We start from the raw sequence: 12,559 nt of genomic DNA on the forward strand, positions 1-12,559 counted from the left end.
TACAGTCGTTTTTTACCAGATGGGAGCTTACGGATGGAAGTGGCATCATTAGATTGGGGACAGGAGGGCCTCACACCTGAAATTCAGGGGGGAGTGATGAATTAGACTTTGCCTGCTCCTTTTCCATGCTCTCATCCATGCTCCCACCTCATCCAACGGTTGTATTTTTTTCTTTTTTATTTCTAATCTAATCATCTCCTCCCCTGATTTTAAGGGGGTGGGGCCGGGCTTTATTTTGTTCCAATCAAATCAAGCCACGTATGCAGGAGCACGGATGGGCACACGGAAGGGGAGTAGGCAAGTCTCATCCCTGCCAAGTCTGTCCGTATGAGAGTTTCTGTAACTGCGGTCTGTAAGTGGAGCATTTTCGATTAATTACTGGACAATCATGCTCAAGAGGTACACTAGAGTAGTAAGGAGCGCATAGGTATTTGAGTAGCAATTCCCGTAGGCGAATTATCATGGAGCACGTGAGCGAGCTCCTAGTCAAGATTCAAGAAGCCACTTGAATTTCCAACATGCCAAAAGATTCAAGATTCAAGACGCTGACTGCGGTAGCATTAGCAAGTGGGGAACGCTGACGTTTCAGTTGGCCAATGAAGGCACAGGGTCCTGCCCAGTTCATCCACGGGTTCTTGGCGGAAATTTCCTTTCGCTTTCCTCCGGCATATTGGCGCCCAATCGCACAGGCGAGCGCACTGCCCAGTCGCTCCTTTTTTCCTTCTTCTTTCCGTTTTTAAGCAGTTTTCTTCGGTAGTTACAAAAAAAACAGTTTTCTTCGGTCTATTTGGTTTTCTTTCTCAGTTCAAGTTTACTTCCTTTTCTTCTTTTGTTTCCTTTTTTATTTCTGCATCATTTTTTCTTTTTTCACATTTTCCTTTTTTCCTCTTTTTGTTTTCCGTCCCACTTTTTTTGTGAATATATTCTCTCCTATTTACATTAATATTTTCAAGAATGTCATGATAAATATTTTTTAATATATGATAAACATTTTACTAAACACGATGGATCTCTAGCCAAAAAAAATAAATAATCAAAATTGAACTCTAAAAGAAACTAAACCAAAAGACAGTTTGGTGATCCTTTTTTTTGTCTATCGCTCCTCCGATCTCAAATGTCATTTCACCAGAAAATGTGCAGGTCCTAGCACCCTCGAGTATCTTTGAGGCCAAAAAATTTAAGTTTTTTTTCGAATTTACTTTTCATCAGGAGTATTTGAGCTTGCCATATGTGCATTATCGTTAATTAAGGTTCTTATTTTCCATTCTGCTTATCCTATTTCCTTTTTTTAATTTTCTTTTCTTTTCACTTTTGTATGATAAAACATTTATTAGTATACCATGAGCATTTATTAAATGCAGAAAGAATTTTTCAAAAACACGCGATGTACATTTTTAATATGATGAAAGTTTTCAAAATACATGATGAACATTTTTCTAAACATGTATAAAAAAATTCACGTATACAAAGGATATTGTTCATATAACAACATTTGTTTGTTTTACAAAATACACATATTGAAATTGCACAAACATTTTCTTCTAAACTACGTGAACCATTTTTAAAATTGCACGACCACTTTTTGAATTATTTAAAATCTTTTAAATTACATAAATGTTTTTAAAGCATGTGAATACTATTTAAAATTGGACAACTTTACTGAGTTACATGAATAGTTAACCAAAATATGTGAAAATATTTTTTATTATGACCTGAACATTTTAATGAAATGTGCTTACATTTTTTCCGCATTACATGAAAAAACTATTTTAATTATCTATTTTTTCCCAAACTATTAATAAAGAAACATGAAAAAGAAACTACTGAAAACAGGAGGAAATGAAAAATCGATGAAATCGGCGGAGGAAGCATCGACAACGCATGTAGCGCGAGCAAGTGACCAATAGGGGAACTCCTTTTGTCCTAGTGCACAAAATAACATCATTGCAAATTGTAAAAAAAATGTAATGCTAGAATGGATATATTTTTTGCGAAAACTTCATTTGTTATAAAAATATATAAAAATGGAGTACAATTTTTCAGTAAATGGGTATAAGATAGTCAGTGTCCAATAAAACCCATTTACCATTATTCTATTTTTATGCATTGGCATTTTTATGGCTCGCAGCATGGAAAATTTCGTTTTTTGTATGTCATTGGATTTTGATTTTAGCTTTTTAATATGATGTCCAAATATAAGTTTTAGATGATTTGTGAGGTCGTCCCAGGAAAACTGGGCCTTTTCCGACCCAATTTGTGGCTCAGACGACTTATCTCTGTTTTCTCGTGGAGAGAGGGACTGGTTCACTTGTGGAGCTGTGGGGGTCTGGGGCCAACAAATCGTTCGTTGCAGCCACTCCCTTACATTCAACGTTTTCGTTCGCTAGGTTCATCTTTCCCTGGGGGGCTCTACAAATATGACGTTCGGGTAGTATCGGCATCCAAGAAGAACAGCTGAAAACTGTTCAAAACAGAAAAACCGATCTACAATGATGAGCCGGCCCACGATCCTGGTCGCCAGAGGCGAGGTTAGCTTATATATCGCAGAATCACATCGGAGATTGCTTGCTGGCTTGCCGCGAGCATGCTGACGAGGTTACCGCCCTAGAATTAGCCGAAGTGCTGGCGCTACGGCGTGCGGTGGCTCTCACCCGTCAGGAATGATTTTCAAAGGCCGTTTCCTGTTAAACTGTTTGTCCATTATCCAAAGAACCAATGCTTCCACGGTTGATTGCTCGTCGGTGGGGCTCATCACTGCTGATATCAAGGAGATGGCGTCGTTCTTCTCGTCCGTTCCCTTTAGTCATGTAAATTGTTTGTCAAATATCGCGGCATATATTCTAACAGATCTTCCGAGTCCTCTAATGACTCTATTTTTCATGTAACCCCGGATTGCATCCGGGAGGCATTCTCTCTTAACTATCCTTGATTAATAAAGTGTGATATTCCTAAAAAGAACCTGCATATCTGACTGAACAAACAAATCAAAGAAAAGATGTGATTTGTTTGCTTTTGTTATTACTTTAGGAAAAGATCATCAAGCCTCCTCTCTTATATATATAGCTAAGCTAATCGAGAGATCCATCAAGCCTCCGTCGAGACATATACACCTATACGGTACGGTACAGATCGATCTCCCCTTAAAAAAAAGGTACAGATCGATCTATCGGGCCAATCCTAGGCTAGCTAACCCAAACCAATCATGTCGATGGTCAACACACGCGCCGGCGCCGAGATCGGAGACGACGCCCTGCGCGAAGTCTTCGTGCGCCTGCCGGGCCTACGGGACCTACTCCACTGTGCGGCCACCTGCAAGCGGTGGCGCCGCGTCGTCACCGACCGGGACTTCCTCCGCCGCGCCGGCCTCTGGCCGGACACCGCGCGCCGCCCCTGCGTCCTCGCCGGGATCTTCTCCCAGAACTATTATGCCCCCTGCAATTACATGACAAAAGATGATCCATACGAGCCTCCACGGTTCCTCAGCCTTCAGGCCGGCCTTGACGTGCATCGTGGTACCTTCGACTCCTGCGTCACCGTCCACAGCGGTAACCAACAGCTCTTTGGCCACGCGAGGCCGCTTGCGGCGCGCCGCGGTTTCCTCCTCGCGCGTGCTGTGCTGCTTTCTTCCTCGCAGCAGCAGGGAGACGGCGACTGCGGCCCGCAGAAGCTCAACCTAGCGGTGTGCCGCCCTCTGCTTGACAGAAGGAGCACGCAACATCTCCCGCCGACTCCCTTCAACAAGACGTCCAACTTGGACTATGCCTTGGAAGGCTGTGCGATTATCACGGCCACCAATCACGCCGTCGTCGGTGATGGTTCCAACTTGGGCCGCAAACAGGAGCAGCAGGCACCAACGTTTCAAGTGTTATTGATATATAACTAGTAGACTGCCCGTGCGTTGCTACGGGCTTTTGAAATATTTTGCTGGTGTTATATAAAGTTAATGCATGTTAAATTTCGCATGTAGAGACAATATAGCACGAACACAATTGCATAATAATTAAAGTCCACTTCACTTGCAATAATTGATAACAAAAAGGCAAATTGATGATGTATACATATAGAGCAATGATCCAATTAAAAATCCATTACAAATTATTAAGATCTACTACTTGATGCGCTTAAGAAATTCTCGCCCAATGGAAAAGATTCTCTAGCTTCATTTGCAACATGTTTTAGAAAGTATAATAAAAACTGCTTCCTCAATTCATACTCATCCCACACAAGCAAAAAAAATGTAGTATGAGTACTTCACATCCAAGGTCTTCAAACATTTAATAGACAATACACATCGCACAAAGCGACTTAACCGGTTCTTTAATGTTCCACCAGAGCATAAAATGAAAACCAAAATAGCGAGGCACCAGAGTCGTGGACATTGGAGGGGAGGCGGCTAAAGGTATGCACGACTCGAACACGGATCTGCTGAAGCACGGGCGTGGGAGCGACAGGGCGGCGCCGCAATACACGCGGTTGGAGCCTGGCATAGAGAGCGTGTCGGGCACCATGAGGAGCGGCAGTGCCAATGACGCCATTAGCAACGCCACCAGGATCGCCATGGACGGCTTTCCCCGCCTCCTGCCCCGCCCCGTCATCCTGTTTGCCATGTAGTTTATGAGCTAAAACTGAGCATTTACTAAACTGAGGTAAAAAGCATCGAGCATCATCAGCTATAAAACAAACTACATTTTCCTAATAATTAAGATGGCACAGGCATGAAATACCCATTGAACCAGTCATGAGAAATCTGAACCTTCGTCGGGTTGCCGTTGTGTAAATAGGAGGCATATTTGTCTATGTAACCTTGAGAGCACAGCACCGAGCATGAAAAATCTGAACCTTCCTCAAGTTTCCTTTGTGTAAACAGGAAAATTGAAATCCTTTGCCACACATCTGAACCTTCAGAGAAGCTGCTATCAGCGTTACATAGAGGCACCAAAAACTACTCTCAAAATTTTGATAGGCACAGATATTGGTCCTAAGAACAAAATAGACAGTCATGTTATTATTTGACAAAAGAATCTGGCATATTTACCTCAATTTAATTAAGCTTCCAACGGAGACTAACAAATTATGTAGCCGTCATTCCAAAAGCTTCGCCAGCATCAAAAGTTGGAGCACCCTGCTGAAAGGGATAAGGTAATCTTATCATGTCATTGTAGTAGAAGAAACAGAGACGTTCATTTTACTAAATAGCAAGGTTGGTGCAAATGGAATAAGCACAGCAATGAAAAACTGCAGCAGTGGTCGAGAATACCTAGCGCGGCAGTCGCCTGAGTACGGTGGCTTGCCATCTGGGCAGCCATTCTAAGGATGAAGGCATTGGGCACAAACTTAAAAATGACTCCATGATAAGATAACATAAACATGTTGCCTGAGGATGAAGCTATCTTACTTGGATTGCCCTAGCTTCAAGTATCCCTGCAATGCAAGCTCACATAAAACACTCGAAATCTTTTGGTCCAAATCCTAGTTCACAAGTGCTCTGCATATAAAATAAGTGCTACAAACTTTACACAGTGATGTGAGGTTGGGTTGGATGAAGTCAACTGTTTTGGGTAATCCACCTACTAAACAGATTCGGTCTTTCCAAATCCTCTATCAAAAATTGCATAATTTTGACTTGGACTCCAAACATAATGTGGAGATCAATCGCAAAAAAAGGAGAGATACGTCCCATGCTTTCTATAGACTATCTATTTGCACTATTTTGATGTACGGTTTAAAAGTAGCGGTCCAATTTAGTTTCACAGTCCAAAAATTAATCTTTATGTGATTCTGTATACACCTTGTATGCGGACTTAAACCATGTTACTTTTTGAATTAAACTATGCGTTCAACATGAAAGTTGTAGATATCTTTAGTGGTGAGTAGAGCTAAAAGCGCATGGACAGACTCACTAAATATTAAAGAGACCAATTAGGCTAGTTTTCCCTAGGTTCTCAAACAGCTGCACGCACTCTAACCTTCTGCAGGTTTGGCTCTTGTGCAGATTACATTTAGCTTTTATACTTAAAAAATATTAACAAATCAATATGTTAACCAATATCACCGTAGAAAAGGTCAACTGGAAACTGCTACTATCTTTGCTGATTTGAGGACACAACAAGTTCTATTGGACACAACAAGTTACACTGGAAACTGCTACTATCTTTGCTGATTTGATTATCAACAGGATTTCGTGATCATCATCTCGCTGATCAGAACAATACTATGCTAATGCTCTGCTAAATTAACCACTGGCTAAAAGGAGAAAATACAGTTTTTTTAATTTAACAAACATGAAAATTCTCATAAGCATATACGTGTAACTATGACAAGATAGCATTATTTTTTTGTGGCAAAATTGGACCAAGTATTACCTTCAATCGGCCAGAAGAGGAACATTTGAATCTCCTTGAAAATTTACAATGGACAACCTGCAGCAAACTGACGGGGTGAGGGTAATTGGGAGAGAGATGCAGAGTTGGGGCTCGGCCAGAGGAGGTTAGTCTCCATCGGAATGGCAAGAGTGGAGTAAGCAAATCAAGAGGGTTTGGGATGAAGAAAACTCACCTCTTTGCGGTAGGTCGGATGGGGCAACAGACAAGCAATTGGGTATTATTAATTGATGAGACTGTAGTATGTACCTCAGGTGTAGCATGGGCAGAAGAAGTTCCGACAGACGGTGGAGCACGGACAGATAGATTTCCAGCAAAGTTGATGGTGTATAAGCACGCGATGTTGGTAACTTCCGGCACGATTATATTGGGCAAGCAACTTGCGATGTGATCTATTTGCTTCCGGTCGAGGGGTTCCATAGAACCAAGAAACACGCCGGACTTCTCTTTTGGTGTCATATAAATCCCCATACATACTGAAGAAGGAAGTTTCCTAAAGAGAAGTAAGTTTATTTCAGAAAGAATGTGTAGCAAAAGCTGTTCGCTCTTTATAAGCAAGTGGCCAAGTGCAATGTGTGCCTCGGTTCTTAAATACATGTATCCCACACATGAATATATTGGATGTTTGACTGAAAGTTAAGACTTGCAGGTCAATACATATCATTAAAATCTCTAAGATTTATGTTATAACCTACTGGTAGATTTTGAGATTAAAGGTGAAATTAAGAGCATATGCCCTTCTGTTTCAATACCACTAAATTGTGTCTCAGTCTTTTGTGGGTAGCATCGAGAGTAAAAGACCAACGAGTGCAAGAATTGGAACATAGAAGAATCTTACCTGGGCATGATGCCATCAGGTTCTATGCCAAGATCGAGGTAGTAGAGCTCCCTCAATCTCTCTTGCCAAGCCCTCCCTTTGACCATCAATAGAACAGTCGCTCTCGCTTGCCCTGCTTTTGAAATCTCCTTCTGCACCGCTGCAGATCAGTTGGCAGCATAGGCCGAGCTCTCCCATCTATCATCACGTTGAGCGCATCTATGCTTACTTCCCTTGTATCATCACAACGGATGCTATAAATTTGCTTGTGTCCTTGTCATAAATCTGAGTTCTGCACAATATGAAAAAGAAAGAAAGTCTGTTAATACAACATAATGATAGTTCCAAGGAAACATGTACTACGCCGAAACTGGCCATGATAGTACGGATGTCATGTGGATGGACATAATTGTGCAGGAATAACCGGTAAGAGTACTCGGATATCGGCAACCCACCAGAGAGATCAGTGCACCCTACTTTAAACGTAGTTTCCTGGTGTCGCCACGGTGGTTGATGTTGCAGCAGTACCTGAGTCTTACCTCGAACTCCAAAGAACATGGCGCCGCCGACAATGCCCGAGGATGCAGGGAGAGCACGGAGACCGCTCGGCCAAACGGGTTCAACGCCACGTTCAGCAGGAACAGGTACTGCCGACATTGGGCACGGGCTGAGAAGGCGTTGAAGCCGTCACAGAGTTGGACCTCGACGCACGCCCAGGCCCAAGCTCGATCATGCACGGCCACCCGTGCGTGTGGGCAAAGTGGTCCAGGAGTGCCGCCGTGGAGCTAGCGAAACCGCAGTCTGCCTGCGGGCAATAGCACGGCATCGTGAGGGCATGCCTTGAGGTGGTCGGGGTGGTCATAGTAGGCCGGCGTGGCAGTGCAGCCGTGGGCGGTGTTGGCGCACGGCACCCGGATGGACTCTGTTAGCCTCTCCAGTGCGATGTTCCAGCAGTGATAGCCGCCGGTCAACCGGATGTGACACACACGGCACCTCCTTGCCGCCACCATCTTGTCGCGGTACCACGAGGATATGGTATGACCGACGCCACACTGCACCCGAGCAGAAATGATGTTCCGGTGTTATTGGTACACAAACTTGTAATGGATCGGCCTAGGATGGACGACGAGCGTACGCACCTGGAAGACTGGTGGCATGGGAGGGAGGTAGCAGATGCCGCAGTTGAGGGTATCGTCGTCATCCACTATCACGTTTGCGAGCGCCATGCGCTTCGCCGCCGGCTCCATCGTACCTGGAACCCGAGATTGCCGTCGTTGTTCTTGTTCTTCTTCTCTTGTTTCTTTCCTCTGGAAATACTAACATCGTCTCCTCCCTCGTCGGAGGTCTCGGGCCAACACCTTGAATCCGCGGGCGCTCCTCGTGATGCCACAAACCCTCGCCGCCGACTGCCTCACACGGATGGCCGTCCTGTCCCGCATCCTGACCTTGTACCGCACTGCCGACACCAGCACCACTGATCACCGTTCCCGGCCCCATCGCTGCCATCACAAATTAAATAGGTACATAAATGCTTTCATCGTGAGGTTTATTTATCATGATAGGTATATGCACGTGTGTTGCACCGGAAGTTGATTTTTTTAAGCTACAGGGGAACATATGGGCACACATCATGATGCAAATCAAATAACAAAAAGAAGATTATGTTTTGGTTATGAAGCATAGAAGTTCTGACAACTTTGTCCTGAGATATACTAAAGCCAAAGAATATCATAGAGGGAAATCAAATTATCTGAACGACATGATGTTATTTCACAAAATAAGTTAAATTTACATTTAAATTTTAAAATTACCAATTGGTCATCTTTACATGTAAATAAAAAGGTGGGAGTCAATATTACAATACGCTTACCAAAAATGTTCCTCTACAAAAAATTATCATGAAGAATCACCTGCCAAGAATAAAAACTGAGAGCAAGTCTGCAAAATAACAAATTGTTAACAATACATTCAGTAATATAAATCTCACTGTTCTTGCACACCCTTCAGAGCATACCAATTTTTCCCTTCAGACTATACTCTCGTCTATGAACAGAAAAAGAAAACCATATAAACTAAGTTCAAGTCTGCAGAATAACACAAAGAATCACTAACAGTTCAGTACCATGTGAATGGAGACATACCATACCATCCTTTTTACCTTCTGACTGCACTTCTATTTGTGAGAATTCCAGTAAGTAGATGGCAATTTAGCAAAATACAACCATTGGAATATGGGAAGCCGTATAAACTGAATTATGTAGATAATATCACATGTGCATTATTGGCCTCTAAGATGGAACAAAACTGAATACTACCCAAAACAACACACAAATCTGACTGACAATTTTAAAATTTCATATCTCTCCTATACTACCTAATAAATTCAAGTTGTATACACCTTTTTCAATTGCACAAAAATTTAATTCAGTTTCTAAAGTCTGCAATACCCCCATAATTATAAACAGTCTGCAATACCCCCATTACTAACTCTAGTTCAGCAAATCCCTGAGGAAGAGTCATTGGTGAGGATGGGCTAACTCCGCTATATACCATAACTATTCTCAACTACCATATCCAGAAAAAATATTGTCAATTTGAGAGGATACCGAAATTGAGTTACAAATAGAAATAACAAAAGGAAAATGTCAAGCATAAGTAGTCTATTCAGAGGCATCGTTCCCAGAAGAATTTCTGAGCTGAACACCAGAGCACAGCAATTTGTGACAACTCACATCCCAAACGATAGCAGATTTATTTAAACTGCCAGTAGCATCACAGTACAAACGTTAAAACCAGTAGCATTACATGAACACTGTACAGTCAGTTCCTGCATGCATACCTGCCGGTAACCTTGGTACCATCACCGCTCACACTCCTCTGTGTGTCCTTCATCGTCATATTTCCTTCGTCAAACAAATCCAGCAAACGCACACAATCGAATCACCTAATGCTTCGGCAACTCCAACAGCACGTTGTTGCTCCAAGCAATCAGTGAACACCACGGAGAGGGGCGTACTTGGATCCTAAACTCCAAGCAAACAATTAATTAAGATCCCTTGCACACACACACATCGAGAGAGAGAGAGAGAGAGAAAGAGAGAGAGATCAGGGTATCCCAGGGTGAGGGATGAGAGGAGCTGACCTACGGAGCGGGGCGCCAGCTGTGTGTCTCCGCTGCCGCTGCAGAGATCACACGACCATCGCCGCAAGAGGGGGAGGGCTAAGATTGGGGTTTGGGGATTGCGAGCAGGTGGCCTCCATCCGCGACAGCGTGCGTGGGCGAGCAGGGGATCGGCGGCGGTGGCGATCCAGAACTGACGACGAGGGTGAGATCCGGTGGGGTCTTCTCGAGTCGTTCGCCAGCGGCGAGATCCGACAGGGCCGATGGGATCGAGAGACGCGGCCGTGGCGGCTCCCATCGGACGGAGGAGGCATTGGCGGCGGCGGCATAGGGCATGGATCGGCCGCGGAGGGGGCGTAGGGCTGGATCGGGCGTGCGAAGGTCTGGTTGGCGGCGGAGACCGATCTGCTGTGGGAACGAGGGATCGATCTTAGAGTTTTTTTGGCACCGGTTTATTTCGCTAGAGGGTACCGAGTAAGCAGAGGTGGGAGTACAACGAAAATAAAACGGAGGTGGGAGTATGACGAAAATAAATCAGCGAAAATAAACCGTGCGGACTATTCACCAACTGCTCCATTAGAAATAGAGAAGATGACAAGAACGGCTTTCTCTGTGCCTGCACCTACTCCTCTGACACGCCCGGTCGTTGGAGTGCGCCGGTCAAGTGTTGCCCGGCTTCCAGGCTCACCAGGTGTGGCCCGCGCGCCGGAATAGTCACGCATGGTACTGTGCACTGGCTGTTCAAGGATAACAAGACAAACTTGATCGCCAGTCTTAACATAAGCGTGGCCACTTCCCATGTCTCTTTGACCAATATACCGATTAAACTCGAAGCAGCATTGCCACGGCCACCAATACCATGCATTGCGGGAGAAGAAGGAAGTTTCTCGCTTGTTACTATACAAGGCAATGGTGTCGCAAATCTTTGGACCAAACAAGAACAAGATGAGGACGTCCATGACTGCATTTCGCATAACTCTCAGCTGACCAAGCTGGGGAATGTGGGAATAGACCAATTCTTCTTTGCAGAGAGCAGAGGTGCTCTTCTTGTCGAACAAGGTAGTGCCTTCTCCATTATCGACCTCAAGAATAGGAAGAAGATGCCGTTGCATCTCAAGGACGAAAGAACTGAGCGTTTAAGGGGCACGCGCTGGTTTCCAGCAGCCTTGTGTAGTAGCACCTGTTGTGGTAGACACAATGGCTGTGATCTTGCATGCGAATACACAACCCCGGTGTTGTATGAGATGGATTGGCCATTTATGTCCATCGTTTCGTCATATGTGGGAGATGACATACGAATGGATCGACTTAAGATTGTGTAGAAACAAGCAAGATACATATAAGTTTTACCTACTTTGCTAGTTTTAGGATGTGTTGAAGAATATACCGTTTTGGTGGCGATAGATTGCTGTGTATGGATTCAATCAGGGTGTTCATCTGATCAATCATTTATCCATCTCTCATAACCTGTCAGCGCAAATTTGTTTCAAATCAAGATGCATATGAATACTATTTTCCCTCGTGCTAGCCGGCCAAAAATAGAGTTTTGTCAGTGTCCGGCCAAATTAAGGTTTGTGCTAAGCGTGGATGCTTTGATTTACATAGATAATCGAGTTATTTGTGATTATAGCATAAAAAGGTATTTCTGATTATCAAATTGAGCACATCATCCGCCTATGCACTCAGAGCACGTCCACAACTGCTCAAAGCGCGAAGGCGCGCAGGGCGTTCCCTATAATATTTTCCAAAGAGTGTCATCCTTTAAGAGCATCTCCAACAGCCGCATAAAAATTTTCCGCCCAATAAAAGTTATAGCGCGCCACTGTGGCACTTTTAATGCGCCGGGACAAACATTGCTTTAGCAGACGCCCAAAAAAGCACGCATTGCAAATTGTGAAGCGCGCGCAATCTGAAGCCTAGAATATGCTGCACGTGATAGCGTTTCTCAACGCGTGCGCAAAACTTTTTAGCGCGCGCAATATTTTACTGCATCTGTTGGAGCTGTTCGGCGCCCAAAAAAATGAATTTTTAGAGCGCAAAGCTTTTTTTCGGCGCCTGTTGGAGATGCTCTTAGTGATCTACATATATATGCCGCATGCTAACTTCACAAATAGGCCAAATCTCAATAGGTGGTCATCAACATACTATGTTCAAAAAAATTGTTTTATCCATTTCAACATTTATTGATACACTCTTTTATTTTTGTGCCTGATGTATAACACCAATCTTGTTTTCATAATG

The 12,559-nt window shown here is 43.8% G+C and overlaps 1 long non-coding RNA gene across 1 annotated transcript; it reads right to left on the reverse strand.

Moving 5' to 3' along the window:
• Positions 1–6,715: 6,715 nt before the first annotated feature.
• On the reverse strand, positions 6,716–9,481 carry LOC123186629 (uncharacterized). Its single transcript, XR_006493679.1, has 3 exons — positions 9,068–9,481; positions 7,219–7,489; positions 6,716–6,873 (listed from the first exon to the last, which is right to left on the reverse strand). It is a non-coding gene; the product is annotated as an uncharacterized lncRNA (long non-coding RNA).
• Between the last annotated feature and the right edge of the window lie 3,078 nt (positions 9,482–12,559).

Source organism: Triticum aestivum, chromosome 2A (assembly GCF_018294505.1).
Source record: "Triticum aestivum cultivar Chinese Spring chromosome 2A, IWGSC CS RefSeq v2.1, whole genome shotgun sequence".
In the NCBI taxonomy this organism is placed as follows: domain Eukaryota; kingdom Viridiplantae; phylum Streptophyta; class Magnoliopsida; order Poales; family Poaceae; genus Triticum; species Triticum aestivum.